Raw genomic sequence first — 17,731 nt, forward strand, 5'->3', positions numbered from 1 at the left:
CAGACACCCTCCTTAGCCGCCTCCGAGGCAGCCATGTACTCCGCTTCACATGTAGAATCTGCTACGACGCTTTGCTTGGAACTGCACCAGCTCACTGCACCCCCATTAAGAATAAATACGTATCCGGTTTGCGACTTAGAGTCGTCCGGATCTGTGTCAAAGCTTGCATCGACGTAACCTTTTACGGCGAGCTCTTCGTCACCTCCATACACGAGAAACATCTCCTTAGTCCTTTTCAGGTACTTCAGGATATTCTTGACCGCCGTCCAGTGATCCACTCCTGGATTACTCTGGAACCTACCTGCCATACTTATGGCCAGGCTAACATCCGGTCTAGTGCACAACATTGCATACATGATAGAGCCTATGGCTGAAGCATAGGGGACGGAGCGCATATGCTCTCTATCTTCATCAGTTGCTGGGCACTGAGTCTTACTCAATCTCGTACCTTGTAACACTGGCAAGAATCCTTTCTTGGACTGTTCCATTTTGAACCTCTTCAAAACTTTATCAAGGTATGTGCTTTGTGAAAGTCCTATCAGGCGTTTTGATCTATCCCTATAGATCTTAATGCCTAGAATGTAAGCAGCTTCTCCTAGGTCCTTCATAGAGAAACTTTTATTCAAGTAACCTTTTATGCTCTCCAAAAACTCTACGTTGTTCCCAATCAGTAATATGTCATCCACATATAATATTAGAAACGCCACAGAGCTCCCACTCACTTTCTTGTAAATACAAGATTCTCCAACCACTTGTATAAACCCAAATGCTTTGATCACCTCATCAAAGCGTTTGTTCCAACTCCGAGATGCTTGCACCAGTCCATAAATGGATCGCTGGAGCTTGCACACCCTGTCAGCATTTTTAGGATCAATAAAACCTTCGGGTTGCATCATATACAACTCTTCCTTAAGGAAACCGTTAAGGAACGCCGTTTTGACATCCATCTGCCAGATTTCATAATCGAAAAATGCAGCTATTTCTAACATGATTCTGACGGACTTAAGCATCGCTACGGGAGAGAAAGTCTCATCGTAGTCAATTACAGAACTTGTGAAAAACCCTTTGCCACAAGTCTAGCTTTATAAACGGTTACATTACCGTCAGCGTCCGTCTTCTTATTAAAGATCCATTTGTTCTGAATAGCCTTGCGGCCTTCAGGCAGCATCTCCAAAGTCCACACTTTGTTCTCATACATGGATCCTATCTCGGATTTCATGGCTTCTAGCCATTTGTTGGAATCTGGGCCCACCATTGCTTCTTCATAGTTTGCAGGTTCGTTGTTGTCTAACAACATGATTGATAAGACGGGATTACCGTACCACTCTGGAGCAGCGCGTGATCTCGTCGACCTGTGTGGTTCAACAGAAACTTGAACTGGAGTTTCATGATCATCATCATTAACTTCCTCCTCAACCAGCGTCGCAATGACAGAGGTTTCCCCTTGCCCCGCGCCACCATCCAGAGGGATGAGAGGTTCGACAACCTCGTCAAGTTCTATCTTCCTCCCACTCAATTCTCTCGAGAGAAACTCCTTCTCGAGAAAAGTTCTGTTCTTAGCAACAAACACTTTGCCCTCGGATTTGAGATAGAAGGTGTACCCAACTGTCTCTTTTGGGTAACCTATGAAGACGCACCTTTCCGCTTTGGGTTCCAGCTTTTCAGGCTGAAGCTTTTTGACATAAGCATCACATCCCCAAACTTTAAGGAACGACAACTTTGGCCTTTTGCCATACCACAGTTCGTATGGTGTCGTCTCAACGGATTTCGATGGTGCCCTATTTAAAGTAAATGCAGCTGTTTCTAATGCATAACCCCAAAACGATAACGGCAAATCAGTAAGAGACATCATAGATCGCACCATTTCTAACAAAGTACGATTACGACGTTCGGACACACCATTACGCTGTGGTGTTCCAGGCGGTGTTAACTGTGAAACAATTCCACATTGTTTTAAGTGAGTACCAAACTCGAAACTCAGATATTCACCCCCACGATCAGACCGTAGGAACTTGATCTTCTTGTTACGATGATTTTCCACTTCACTCTGAAACTGCTTGAACTTTTCAAATGTTTCAGACTTGTGCTTCATCAAGTAGACATAACCATATCTACTTAAATCGTCAGTGAAGGTGAGAAAGTAACGATATCCGCCGCGTGCATCCACGCTCATTGGACCACACACATCGGTATGTATGATTTCCAACAAGTCACTTGCACGCTCCATTGTTCCGGAGAACGGAGTCTTAGTCATCTTGCCCATGAGGCATGGTTCGCACGTGTCAAGTGAATCAAAGTCAAGTGACTCCAAAAGTCCATCAGCATGGAGTTTCTTCATGCGCTTTACACCAATATGACCCAAGCGGCAGTGCCACAAAAATATGGCGCTATCATTGTTTACTCTAACTCTTTTGGTCTCAATGTTATGTATATGCGTATCTCTATCAAGATTCAATATGAACAATCCTCTCACATTCGGTGCATGACCATAAAAGATGTTACTCATAGAAATAGAACAACCATTATTCTCAGACTTAAAAAGAGTAACCGTCTCGCATTAAACAAGATCCAGATATAATGTTCATGCTCAACGCAGGCACTAAATAACAATGATTTAAGTTCATCACTAATCCCGATGGTAGTTGAAGTGACACTGTGCCGACGGCAATTGCATCAACCTTGGAACCGTTTCCTACGCGCATCGTCACTTCGTCTTTCGCCAGCCTTCGTCTATTCCGCAGTTCCTGCTTCGAGTTGCAAATGTGAGCAACAGAACCGGTATCGAATACCCAGGCACTACTACGAGAGCCGGTTAAGTACACATCAATAACATGTATATCAAATATACCTAATTTTTCTTTGCCCGCCTTCTTATCTGCCAGATACTTGGGGCAATTGCGCTTCCAGTGACCCATACCCTTGCAATAGAAGCACTCTGTTTCAGGCTTAGGTCCAGTCTTGGGCTTCTTCGGTGGATTGGCAACAGGCTTGCCGCTCTTCTTGGAATTGCCCTTCTTGCCTTTGCCGTTTCTCTTGAAACTAGTGGTCTTGCTCACCATCAACACTTGATGCTCTTTACGGAGTTCAGACTCTGCGACTTTCAGCATCGCAAACAACTCGCCGGGAGACTTGTTCATCCCTTGCATGTTGTAGTTCAACACAAAGCCTTTATAGCTTGGCGGCAGTGATTGAAGGATTCTGTCAGTGATAGCTTCTTGCGGGAGTTCAATCCCCAGTTCAGCTAGACAGTTTGAGTACCCAGACATTTTGAGCACATGTTCACTAACAGACGAGTTTTCCTCCATCTTGCAAGCATAGAATTTATCGGAGGTCTCATACCTCTCGATCCGGGCGTTCTTCTGAAAGATAAACTTCAACTCCTGGAACATCTCAAATGCTCCATGACGCTCAAAGCGACGTTGAAGTCCCGGTTCTAATCCATACAAGACTGCACATTGAACTATTGAGTAGTCCTCCTTACGCGCTAACCAAGTGTTCTTAACATCCTGATCAGCCGTAGCGGGTGGTCATCTCCTAGCGCAGCATTAAGGACATAATCCTTCTTTCCAGCTTGTAAGATTAGCTTAAGATTACGAGCCCAGTCTACAAAGTTGCTTCCATCATCTTTCAACTTAGCTTTCTCTAGGAACGTATTAAAATTGAGGATGACACTTGCGTGAGCCATGATCTACAACACAAATATATTCAAAGTGGACTTAGACTATGTTCAAGATAATTAGAGTTCAACTTAATCAAATTATATGCTAAACTCCCACTCAAAAAGTACATCTCTCTAGTCATTTGAGTGGTTCATGATCCACTTACACTATCCCAAGTCCGATCATCACGTGAGTCGAGAGTAGTTTCAGTGGTAAGCATCCCTATGCTAATCATATCAGCTATATGATTCATGATCGACCTTTCGGTCTCATGTGTTCCGAGGCCATATCTGCACATGCTAGGCTCGTCAAGCTTAACCCGAGTGTTCCGCGTGCGCAACTGTTTTGCACCCGTTGTATGTGAACGTTGAGTCTATCACACCCGATCATCACGTGGTGTCTCGAAACGACGAACTGTAGCAACGGTGCACAGTCGGGGAGAACACAATTTCGTCTTGAAATTTTAGTGAGAGATCACCTCATAATGCTACCGTCGTTCTAAGCAAAATAAGGTGCATAAAAGGATTAACATCACATGCAATTCATAAGTGACATGATATTGCCATTATCACGTGCTTCTTGATCTCCATCACCAAAGCACCGGCACGATCTTGTTATCACCGGCGCCACACCATGATCATCCATCAACGTGTTGCCATCGGGGTTGTCATGCTACTTATGCTATTACTACTAAAGCTACGTGCTAGCAAAATAGTAAACGCATCTGCAAGCACAAATATGTTAGTATAAAGACAACCCTATGGCTCCTGCCGGTTGCCGTACCATCGACGTGCAAGTCGATATTTCTATTACAACATGATCATCTCATACATCCAATATATCACATCACATCATTGGCCATATCACATCACAATCATACCCTGCAAAAACAAGTTAGACGTCCTCTAATTTTGTTGTTGCAAGTTTTACGTGGTGACCAAGGGTATCTAGTAGGATCGCATCTTACTTACGCAAACACCACAACGGAGATATATGAGTTGCTATTTAACCTCATCCAAGGACCTCCTCGGTCAAATCCGATTCAACTAAAGTTGGAGAAACCGTCACTTGCCAGTCATCTTTGAGCAAAGGGGGTTACTCGTAACGATGAAACCAGTCTCTCGTAAGCGTACGAGTAATGTCGGTCCAAGCCGCTTCAATCCAACAATACCGCGGAATCAAGAAAAGACTAAGGAGGGCAGCAAAACGCACATCACCGCCCACAAAAGCTTTTGTGTTCTACTCGAGAAGACATCTACGCATGAACCTAGCTCATGATACCACTGTTGGGGAACGTCGCATGGGAAACAAAAATTTTCCTACGCGCACGAAGACCTATCATGGTGATGTCCATCTACGAGAGGGGATGAGTGATCTACGTACCCTTGTAGATCGTACAGAAGAAGCGTTAGAGAACGCGGTTGATGTAGTGGAACGTCCTCACGTCCCTCGATCCGCCCCGCGAACAATCCCGCGATCAGTCCCACGATCTAGTACCGAACGGACGGCACCTCCGTGTTCAGCACACGTACAGCTCGACGATGATCTCGGCCTTCTTGATCCAGCAAGAGAGACGGAGAGGTAGAAGAGTTCTCCGGCAGCGTGACGGCGCTCCGGAGGTTGGTGATGATCTCGTCTCAGCAGGGCTCCGCCCGAGCTCCGCAGAAACGCGATCTAGAGGAAAAACTATGGAGGTATGTGGTCGGGCAGCCGTGAGAAAGTCGTCCAAAATCTGCCCTAAAAGCCCCATATATATAGGAGGAGGGAGGGGGACCTTGCCTTGGGGTCCAAGGGATCCCCAAGGGGTCGGCCGAGCCAGGGGGGACGACTCTCCCCCCCCCCCAAACCGAGTCCTACTTGGTTTGGTGAGAGGGAGTCCTTCCCCCTTCCCACTTCTCCTTTTTTTTCCTTTCCTTTGATTTTTTCTCTCTTGGCGCATAGGGGATTGGTGGGCTGTCCCACCAGCCCACTAAGGGCTGGTGTGACCCCCCCAAATTCCTATGGGCTTCCCCGGAGTGGGTTGCCCCCCTCCGGTGAACTCCCGGAACCCATTCGTCATTCCCGGTACATTCCCGGTAACTCCGAAAACCTTCCGGTAATCAAATGAGGTCATCCTATATATCAATCTTCGTTTCCGGACCATTCCGGAAACCCTCGTGACGTCCATGATCTCATCCGGGACTCCGAACAACATTCGGTAACCAACCATATAACTCAAATACGCATAAAACAACGTCGAACCTTAAGTGTGCAGACCCTGCGGGTTCGAGAACTATGCAGACATGACCCGAGAGACTCCTCGGTCAATATCCAATAGCGGGACCTGGATGCCCATATTGGATCCTACATATTCTACGAAGATCTTATCGTTTGAACCTCAGTGCCAAGGATTCGTATAATCCCGTATGTCATTCCCTTTGTCCTTCGGTATGTTACTTGCCCGAGATTCGATCGTCAGTATCCGCATACCTATTTCAATCTCGTTTACCGGCAAGTCTCTTTACTCGTTCCGTAATACAAGATCCCGTAACTTACACTAAGTTACATTGCTTGCAAGGCTTGTGTGTGATGTTGTATTACCGAGTGGGCCCCGAGATACCTCTCCGTCACACGGAGTGACAAATCCCAGTCTTGATCCATACTAACTCAACTAACACCTTCGGAGATACCTGTAGAGCATCTTTATAGTCACCCAGTTACGTTGCGACGTTTGATACACACAAAGCATTCCTCCGGTGTCAGTGAGTTATATGATCTCATGGTCATAGGAATAAATACTTGACACGCAGAAAACAGTAGCAACAAAATGACACGATCAACATGCTACGTCTATTAGTTTGGGTCTAGTCCATCACGTGATTCTCCTAATGACGTGATCCAGTTATCAAGCAACAACACCTTGTTTATAATCAGAAGACACTGATTATCATCGATCAACTGGCTAGCCAACTAGAGGCATGCTAGGGACGGTGTTTTGTCTATGTATCCACACATGTAAATGAGTCTTCATTCAATACAATTATAGCATGGATAATAAACTATTATCTTGATACAGGAATTATAATAATAACTATACATTTATTATTGCCTCTAGGGCATAATTCCAACACGTCCATCCCGATAAGCCTATTTCGGCCAAGTGTAAAAGAAAAGGAAAAAAGAGAAGAAAGAGGGAAGGAGGAAACCAACTAGGAAGGGAGTCCTCCACCAAACAGAATTGGAGGAGGAATCTCCTCATTTGTTGGCTCGGTCGAACCTCTCCTTGAAGGAGGAGGCAAGGCATGCCTCCCTCCTCTTCCTACTATATATAGTGGAGATTTTTGGGCTAGCCCACACCAGAAAGTAGCCGCGTGCTGCCCTCTCCTCCACACATTGTCTCCCTCGTCTAGATTAGTTCGGCATAGCTTGGTGAAGCCATGCTGGATCAGTTCACCATCACCACCACCACACCGTCGTTCTGGAGAACTCATCTACCTCTCTGCCCGTCTTGTTGGATCAAGAAGGCGGTGAACGTCATCAAGCTATACATGTGCAGAACGTGGAGGTTTCATCCGTTCGGCACTGGATCGTGATGGGATCATGGGACGGTTCGTGATGAGATCGTGGGACGGTCTGCGATTTGGGTCGCGAAGATGTTCCACTACATGAACTGCATTATATACGCTTCCGCTCGGCGATCTACAATGGTATGTAGATGCACTTTCCCATCTCGTAGATGGTCATCACCATTGATACATCTTTTGTGTGCGTAGGAAATTTTTTGTTTCCCATGCGACGTTCCCAGTAACAATAAGTTTTAAAATCCTTGAATATATTTTGTTAAACTAACATTTTTAAACATAAAATGATAGCCAATTTTTCTTAGCTAGTTGTGGGGCGAGCAAAAAAAGTTAGCCTAGTGTTTAAACCACAACCGGTGGACACGGAGGATGACACGTGTAAAGGTTCGGCAACCACATGCCAAACAACTCCACCATTCTCTCAGAACCAATAGTGTCTCCAAAAGCATATGGAGGTCGACTCGCTAGCGACCTCATGTGAGGGATATGATTCTCATATGTCATGTGGGCAACTTGAGGTGCGTGATTCCATTGTGTCAGTGGTATCCATGGTTGATGATGTTGAGTTGGCCGGTATGTTGGTGCTTTATCCTTTGATGCCTAGCCAACCACTCGTCTTTGTTAAGTGTGGAATTCTGATGTTGCGTCACCTACTCGTGTGTGGTCGTCCGACAGGTGATGTCTGTGCGTGACGAGGACGATGAGATTGAGCATCACAATTTGCTCACATGTCTGTAGAAGGTTAGTCCTGGATCTGGAAAGATGAATGTGGAGGCGGCCCTCAGCAGCAAAACAAAGAAGAGTAGCACCATGGAAATTGCGTCCGCAACTGCTTGTTGATTCGATGGATTCTTGTGGTGCTCATGGTCTTCGAGGTAATCTTGTTGGGGGTTCGTTTTCTAAGTAGTGTGGGGTTGGTATTTGTTGCATGTTGTGGGGGTTAGTGCTTGTTGTTGATGGTTCACTTGTGGGGTTGCATGCCTTGTGAGTAGCCCACATGTGGTTTTATCTGTATCAGTTTTGGCTCGTTTTTCTATCAATTAACTCGACAATTATCTTTTAGTTAATTAATTGACGAGGCAATATTTTTCCTTTGTTTAAAAAAATATTGTTTCCAACAACAGTTCGACACGATATACAAAAAAACCAGCAGAACATATTTATTACCTACTAATAAAGACAATAACATCTGGACAAATTGAACTTGCGACCCTTGTCATGTAACTATTGTGCTACCAACTGAGGTAGCTGATTGTTTCGTCTAGAAGGATAGGTTGTTTCAACTATTAAATAGTCCCACCTCGACCCCTTACATCTAATCCTCCTATTTTACATAGGCCTTTGAGTTTCATATGTATCAAGGAGCCATCTTAAAAAGTAAAAACAGATGGGTGAAAACAGAGTTCCACTTGTTTGAGAAGATTGTAACCGACATTGCAACATCGAGAGAGAGAAATAAGGAAGGGAAATGATAAGGAAGGAAAATGATTTGAGAAGGAACTGAGACAGGATAACAAGGAAAACAGTCCACATCTACCTCAACATGACAAAGACATAAGGAAGCTAATTTGGAAATGAATTGAGCCATGCAAATAAGGAAACTAGTCCATGCCTGCTAATTTAACCTCAAGTGATTGAGAAATAAGGAATGAAAGGAATTGAGTTCGTTGTGACAAAACTAAGGCCATGTTTGGAACCACAATAGATTATGATAATTTGGATTATGAAGATAGATTATATAATCTGGTTTATAAAAATAATCTAGGTGGGCATGTTTGGAGGCCAGATTATATAAAATGTAATCCAGGTTTTACATTGCATAATGACCTGTCTGCCCTCTGGGTTTTTTTTGAAAAAGAAGAGGGTGGCGGTGGCAGGAATGTAATTATCTTCAACTTTACAAGGGTAATGGGTTATTAGCAATCCATAATCTGATTTTAGCTGGGGTAGAGTAGATTGTGAGTTTTTAATAATCTGTCCATCTAGTTTTTATAATCTACACCATAATCTGTCATATTTGGAGGCAGAATAGATTATAAAAATCGGATTATATAATCTGAGTGGTTCCAAACAGGGCCTAAGGAAGACGCATGCGTGCATGCTGAGCATAATCCGCAAGTCAAACAATCCATACCGCCCCTCCCTCCCCCAAATGCGGGTGTTTGCAAAGTTGGTCGTCTTGAAAGAACAATTCTTCTTCATATTTATGTATATTTGACTGTGGGTATTTTTCTAGAGAAACTATAATAACTGGATTAGGAGTGTCGAAGTGCGATGAATTTTTATTTCGGTCAAAAGACCCTGATAAGTGACATACATCAGGTACAAGCACATAACAACTTTAAACATTTTTTATGCCTAGTTTAATGACGCGAGAATGCCAATTTTAGTTACCAAGCATAACAACTTTTGTGCTTTAGTTTATTTTCGATAGAAATTTATCGTGTGTCACTTTATGTGACTCAAATTGCCATTGAAAAAGTTAGGATCAGAGTGCCACGCACCTGAAGTGTGGCATTTATCATGGATTTAATACTTCTAATGTTTTTTATACTATCATGATGTTTGATGAATAGAATGAAAGTTTTTTCATAAAGGAATGTTGTCAATTACCTCAATTTACTGTGAAATCATACCCCATGTACTAAGCTCCACGTCGTGATCCTCAAGTGACGTATCGTTGTCCCGTGACAAACTTCCGGGTTCCGGTCAACCGTGGTTTATAAGATTTTTTTCATTTCAACGCACCATCATTTGTGCTAATTATTCTTTAAACCGGAGATATAGACACACACATATATATAGGTAAAATGTTTGGGACATCTATATATAAATTATATATATAGAAAATCTATTCATCATTCAGGATGCGGGAGAAGTTATTCTTTAGCTGAGATAATCTTACGATAGTTTTATAAATAAATTATATCTGAAATGTAAATAGTTACATATCTATTGATTCACTACGTAAAATTTGACATAAGAAAACAAAAATAAAGTTTATAAAACCAGAAAAATTACATTTTATGTACGTTTTACACTATGTTTTGTGTTTGTAATTTTACATGACATAAAATATTTTTATGACGACTATATTTTTATGGTCTTTTTTTATATAAATAACATAAAATTTTCGAAACCTAAAATTACGGCGCATTGATATAAAAATAAAGCAGGGGTGATGAATATATATAGCTAAGGTAACTTTTCGTCGTCATCGTAGACCATCTAGTTGTGAGATGGAGGGTGCGTCTTCGGAGGCACGTAGTCGACGCCGATGTCGACCCCACCCCCCTCCGGCTGATCATCGGTGATCAGATCTGACGATCCTCCCTCACTGCTGACGTCATCGCTGGCTCCTGCAGCTTCCTTATCCCCGCTGTCACCCCCTCGTGGCGGCGGCATCACCATGTCCTGCTCGGCCGGCAGCACGCTGCTCTCCTGGACGGCGTCCCTGGCCAGCGTCACACCCCGCTGCGGCGACGGAGAAGGCCCCTGCTGCTGTTTCATCGCTATCGTGTCTTGAACGTGCTCGTGTTCGTGGGAGTAGGACGACGACGAGTGCTGCTGCATCAAGCCATTATACATTACGCAATGCACGAACAGATTAGTGTATTAGGAAGGAGCGTGCATGCATTGCATACAGCCATACATTAAAGTGAATGCACATGTATGTACTTTCGTTCCTACCATTGGGGCGCGGAGAAGGCGACGGGGCATCGTCATCGTCCATGATGCAGGGGTCGCGGGGACGCGGCCGCCCGTGGGGAGGACGAGGCGGTGGTTCCGGCTGTTGGCCTCGCAGACGGATGAAGAGAGGTGTAGGAAGAGGAGGAGGTAAACCAAGAGCATAGCTGCCGCGCGAGACGGCCTTGGTGTAGCCCCCTCCCTTGTTCTGCACCGGTTTCTGGTCTTCTTGGATCTTATACGTTCTGTGTTTGGAGTTGGGACGTGAAGTGATGGGTTTTGAAGGGTTCGGAGGAGGAAACGTGTTTGTAGAGGTTTAAGGAGTCAGAAATCGATTTAATGCTAGCTGTGTCTGTGTGGATTCATGGGACACCTACGATTCGTACCTCCATTATTTTCCCCGAAAAGATCCGTACCTCCATGCACGATAAAAAAAATCCCGATATCTGCCGACCATTTGTTCAGGGGCATAGGAACGATATGGTGTTCGATGAAGCAATTCCTTTCACAGGTGAGCTCCTCAATAAAATTGATTTAGAAGAACAATACTGGACACTTGCAGGGCTGCTGCGAGAGGCAGCATCGCTCCTTACTTAGAATAGATGAGTGGGATATTAGTGAATAATCAGCATGTTGAACAATGGCTATGATAGCCGTGGCTAACTTGTAATTGTCTCGTCTTTTTAGGCACTTTCTATCTATGATCTTGATACGTCAATTTTTGTCTTATCCTTAAAAAACGTTTGCTAGGGAACGAGCAGCCTACTGAACAAAAATGTTTGACTTGAGAGAGGGGCTACAACAAACGATTTGTCGGCCCTGGCCCCACGAGCAAACCGATCCCCCTCTCCATTACTCCCTCCGTTCTGAAAGTCTTTTTAAATACAAGCAAAAAGACCCGTGTTTAATAATCTACAATTGATGGTTTAGAAAAAATATCGCAAGCTTTTATAATCTACAATTGATGGTTTAGAAAAAATATCACAAGCTTTTATAGTCTACAAAGATGTTCTTAGTCTATACAGTTGCATACTATGATACATGCATCGTGGATGGTTAGGTGGATCTTCTTGCCACAAAGTTGCCACTTTACTCCTGTTATACCAATATAATAAAGCGGAGCCCGAATTCGATTTTCTGCATCATGCATTTATTTTTTTGCCTGATTTGAGTGATGTATGCCGGCCCATGTGGAAGAAATGATGAATCATGCATCATTGATTTAGGTTACACCTTGAATATATTATTTTTTTAAATAGTTAATATATAGAAAATACATCATATTCAGATTCTACGCATTTTTTAATCAAATTTCATATATAATATGTTGAAATTGAAGTTAAGGTTTAAAAGATATGATTGTTTTAAAAAAAATATTTCACATGGACCGCGGCTTATTTAATGCAAATATTAGGGGATTTTATGTAAAAATGCAAACAAAAACGGTTTGCTATGACTTAAAGTTGGACTCCGGGTTGATTACCTAAAACTTTGAGGGCTTTTCTGCAAAATGATAGAAAACGGTTCGGTGTGACTTAAAATTGGACTGCGGGTTGATTATCTAAAGTTGTGAGGGCTTTTCTGCAAAATGACAGAAAATGGTTCGCCGTGACTTAAACTTGGACTGCGGGTTGATTACCTAAAACTGTGAGAGCTTTTCTGCAAAATGATCGACGATGGACGGCAGAAGCACTACGTGCTTTATTATCAGGGAAAGATTTCACTACAAACTACTCCCTCCGTCCAAAAATACTGGTTGGGGAAATTGATGTATCTAGACATACTTTGGTTGAAAATATATCAATTTTTATCTATTTCTATAACAATTAATTTTGGACGAAGGGAGTACAAAGGAAGCAAGATGATTGAATCTACATCCCAAAATATGTTTATATACTTTTGTATGTAGTTCATAATAAAATCTAAAAAAGTTATATTTAAAAATGAAGGGAGTAGAAAGCAAAGATCCCTCGTTGGAGCCTCAGATTGGACTAGAAAAACCCAATTTCCTGAATCTCACAAGACTTAAAAGAAAGCTGTTTGGACTTCATTTTGAAAAGCTAAAAACAAAATCCAATGACATACAAAAAAAGATTTTTTCCATGTGGTGACCTATAAAAATGCCAATGCATAAAAGTTGAAAAATAGTGAATGCATTTTTGGACACGTGAGTAACTTATATCTTTTTTACTAAAAATATGTTGCTCCCTTTTCGACTTCTTATAGCAAATAAACTTTTCCCCAAAAAATGGCCACTCTAGCATAATTTTTTTATAATTTTCCATGATGTTATTTTTGTGCACAATGGCAAGTTCTACAATTTTTTTTATTTCTTAATAAAAGCATGGCAACTATACCTGGCCATGGGCAGCCCCACATGGAATGTGTGACCCGACCTGGCCTAAAAATCTCGGGTCGGGCCGGGCCTAAATGTACCATCGGGCCTGGGATTTGAGCCCAATGATCGGGCGGGCCGGGCTCACGCTTGACAAAAACTGATTTTATGCTACAGTCGGGCTGGGCCGGTCGGCCTAGTCGGGATTTTTCACGCTCGGGCCAGGCTTGGGTCCAATATTTAGGACCGACGTTGTGGCGGGGTCGGGCTTGGGCCTGGTTTTCAGCACCACGCTTTTTTTGGCCCAGCCTGAAGAATACCCACGTATAATGGCAACCAATTTAAAAAAACAATATCTTTGGTAACGTTCACATGATGCCATGTCAAAAGGTTATGTTAATTGCCATGGAAAGTTCATGGGAAACCAGAAATGACAGTAACAACACAGGATTATGAACAAAAATGCCATGGCATGTTCATATTGAAAAACCGCCATGGTATTTTAATTAAAAGTGTCATCTTTGGCATGATAAATTTGCCATGTATGTGATAAAATGGACCAAAAAACTCAACGGAAGATGCATAATAAAATTGTAAAAACTACATGCGTTTGTGTATGAAGAAATATAATTTTTTTTGCCTTGATCGCCCTAATTTTTCATGGCAACAAACTTTTGGAAACTGCCATGGCAACCACATGGTAATTAATATGGCATGATGCCTTATAAGTTTATGCTAATTATATTTCTAGGACAAATATATAGTTTTAGATTCCATATTGTGTTGATCAAATTTCATGAAATTGCCATGGCAAAATAAAACGTAAATTTGCCACGTCCTAGAGGAAACAAAAATCCATAGAAATTGTCATGTGATTAGTTCATCCATTTTGAGAAAAGTTGCCATATTATGTAGATCAAATTTATGAAATTGTCATTGCAAGAAAAAAGTAAATTTACCATGGGTCGTGGTGTAAATTTCCATTGTAGACGAGAAGTAAAGTTGTGATTTATGTAAAAGTAAGTTTGCTATGGAAAGTAAGCTAATTTTTCAATGGAAAAATTAAAACGTAAATTTGTGATAGAAAATTAAAGGTAAAATTGCCATTGTTGTAGTAAATTTGACATGTATGTAAAAGCAAATTGCCATGGCTATTAAGTTAAATTTGCCATGTTTTGTTTTAAGTTAAGAAGGTAAAAATTGCCATTGCTATAAAATTAAATTTACCATGGCCATAAAAGTAAATTTACCATGCTACAAGATGTTCTGAAGAGGGTAATGTGTTAGGAAAATCAAATTTTCCATGACAAAAAAGAACGTAAGTAACTATGGGAACATTCTTGAAATAGATATGCTAAAGACACTACAAAAAGTACTAAGAAGACTAGGCCCGTAAAAGATCTATTTTTCTGTTTTTTCTTCATACAGTTTTTACCGATCTTGTACGAGGGTGATGCGTGTAGGGGAGAGTTCCTGGGTGTGATCTTTCTTTTACCTTGTTATATAAGGATGTTGCATGTTTCATTTTGTTGGTCCATCATCGCTTTGGCTGAGTTTGTTCTTACCTTCTTCGTATGTCCAATGTTATCTGGAAGATGTCCTCACCCACCATTATATGAGAGTATAAAAAGGGTGTGCTTCCTCCCCTATTTTCCCTCCCGGTTCCGATGGCGCACAACCACCCACATCCATCTTCGTCGCTGGCGCCTCTCAGCTTCCCTCCTTGCGCCGCCCCCCGTTGGGAGACATACATGGAGCCCATGACCGAGACGGGCCTCGATGGCATGGAATTCCCGTCATAGGAGAGGAAGCCATCACCATGGGTCCACGGCGATGTTTTCGAGATCAACTTCGCCCAACCCGCCAACGGCGGCCTCTGCCACCTTCTGTAAGACATAGGATTTTAGGGAACTGGCTCCCCCCTCTATGAAATGTCTATCACATATATATAATGATGTACAATGCTACAATCAAGTCCTATATCAACACGGTATGGATTACACAGTTGGGCTATTATACAAAGCACTCTAACACCCTTGCTCAATCTCAGCTCACTCCTGAAGCGTATGGAAGGTTGATATTGCGCCTATAAACCTCAAACATGGGAGAAGGTAGAGACTTTATGAAGATGTATGCAAGTTGATCTTTCGAAGAGATAAACCTAATTTATAGTCGCTTCTATGCAACACGTTCCTTTACAAAATGATAGTCAATCTCAATGTGTTTGGTCCGTGCATAGGACACCGGGTTTGTCAATAAAAACGTAGCACCGATGTTGTCGCAGCAAAGTACGAGAGGATGTTGCTGGGAAACTCACGCCTCACGAAGTAGGGACTCAATCCTTATAATCTCGGCAATCGCATTGGCATCCGCCTTGTACTCGGCTTCTGTGTTACTGCGGGAAACAGTGGCTTGCTTGCGTGCACTCCAGGCGATCAAATTAGGACCCAAGAACACAACATATCCCCCCGTAGATCACCTGTCGTCTCGATAATGTCATCCACGTACACAAGCAAGTACACAGCCCAATCAACATCTGAGAATGCAGAAAGAATGACGGAGAACTGGGGCGGAGGTGGAGACCATAGGAGATAGTGAGACGCACATAACGCAGTATGCGCTTTACAGCAGACCAGTGCATATCAGTAGGCACATGAAGATACTAGCACACCTTGTTAACCGCAAAGGAGAGATCAGGACGCGTGATCGTTAAGTACTGCAGGCCATCAACAATACTTCGATACATAGTCGCATCCTCGCGACATGGAAGAGCACCATCAGTAGCTGAAAGCTTGTCAGTGGAGGATATGGGCGCAGGAGATGACTTGAACTTGAGCATACCAGCATGGCGCAAGAGATCAAGAGAGTACTTCTTTTGGATAAGAGCTAATTTTCCACGAGACTGATGAGTGACTTCAATACCTAGGAAGAATCGAAGCTTTCCTAAATCCTTAACTACAAAATCTCTGCCAAGTGCAGTCACAAGAGCATTGGCAACCGTTATAGAGGAGCTGATCAGGATAATGTCATCCACGTACACAAGCAAGTACACAGTCACACTCGGGCGCTAAAACAAGAACAGTGAAGTGTCAGTTGTCGAAGGAACGAAGCCATGAGTACGTAGAGCTGAAGCCACGCGAGCATTCCAGGCACGAGGCGCTTGCTTCAGTCCATATAGAGCCTTCGTCAGACGATGAAGATGATGAGGCTGAGTGTGATCGACGAATCGAGGTGGCTGCCTCATGTAAACTTCTTCTTCAAGCAACCCATGAAGAAAAGCATTATGCACATCAAGCTGGCGGAGAGACCATCCACGATAAACTGCGAGAGAAAGGAGAACCCGAATAGTGGTAGGCTTAACAACTGGGCTGAATGTATCCTCATAATCCAGTCCATGGCACTGTATAAAGCCCTTAGCCAGAAGTCGCGCTTTGTAGCGCTCAATAGAACCATCTGCATGTTTCTTCACCTTGAAAACCCGCTTCGAATCAATGATATTGATGCGAGGCGGAGCAGGACAAGTGTCCAGGTCTCATTCTGTATAAGAGCATGATACTCTTGTTCCATAGCAGCCCTCCAGTGCGGGATACTCATAGCGGCTTGATAACTGCGTGGTTTGCCGCTAGGATTTTCCACAGCATGAGCCAGGCAAGCAGCCAAGTACGTGACTATGCCATCTATGCGCTCCTTGGGAAGAATGGCGCCACTTCGGTTGCGTGTGTGCGGACACCAGGAAGCAGCGAGCATAGGGGCAGGCAGAATGTCCGAAGCAGGCAAGGACGGCCTAGAGGACTCCGATGAAGAGAGGTCGAGAGACGGTGGGCAGGGCCACGGTGGGCTGATCGACGAGGGCCCAAACATCGTGTGCGGCACTGAGCTATGCGCTACCGACCTAGGCGAGGTGGGCAGCATGGAAGCTCGCACGGGCAACATGGGCGACGACGAAGGCGAGGCCGGGTGAGGAGGCGGTGACGTGGGCCGCTCGGGGGATGCCGTCACTGACGCCGGCCCATGCGCAAGAGCAAGCATGGCTCCTGAGACGGGGTCGAAGGCGGGAGGCGGTGCATTCGCATGCACCGGCCGATCGACGTGCGCCATAGGCGACGCAGGTGGTGTATCAGGTAGAAGTTCCAGGCGAGCACCACGTCCAGTTCCTGCACCATGATTAGGTAACAACACAGGCGAATACTCAACATCTTCAAATTGGCCAGGCATAATAGGAGATGAATGCATTGATGGGGTTGTGATGGGTGGCTGTGGCATGGCTGAAAAAGGGAAGACGTTCTCATCAAAGACAACATCACGAGATATGTAGACATGATTTGTTGGCACATGGAGGCACTTGTAGCCTTTATGGAGAGAACTATACCCCAAGAACACACATTTTTTGGACCGAAACTCAAGTTTCCGATTATTATATGGACAAAGATGGGGCCAACAGGAACACCTCACTACAGGAATCAGACTCTTTGTCGTCTACCATAACGGAC

This window comes from Hordeum vulgare, chromosome 7H (assembly GCF_904849725.1).
Source record: "Hordeum vulgare subsp. vulgare chromosome 7H, MorexV3_pseudomolecules_assembly, whole genome shotgun sequence".
Taxonomy (NCBI): Eukaryota; Viridiplantae; Streptophyta; class Magnoliopsida; order Poales; family Poaceae; genus Hordeum; species Hordeum vulgare.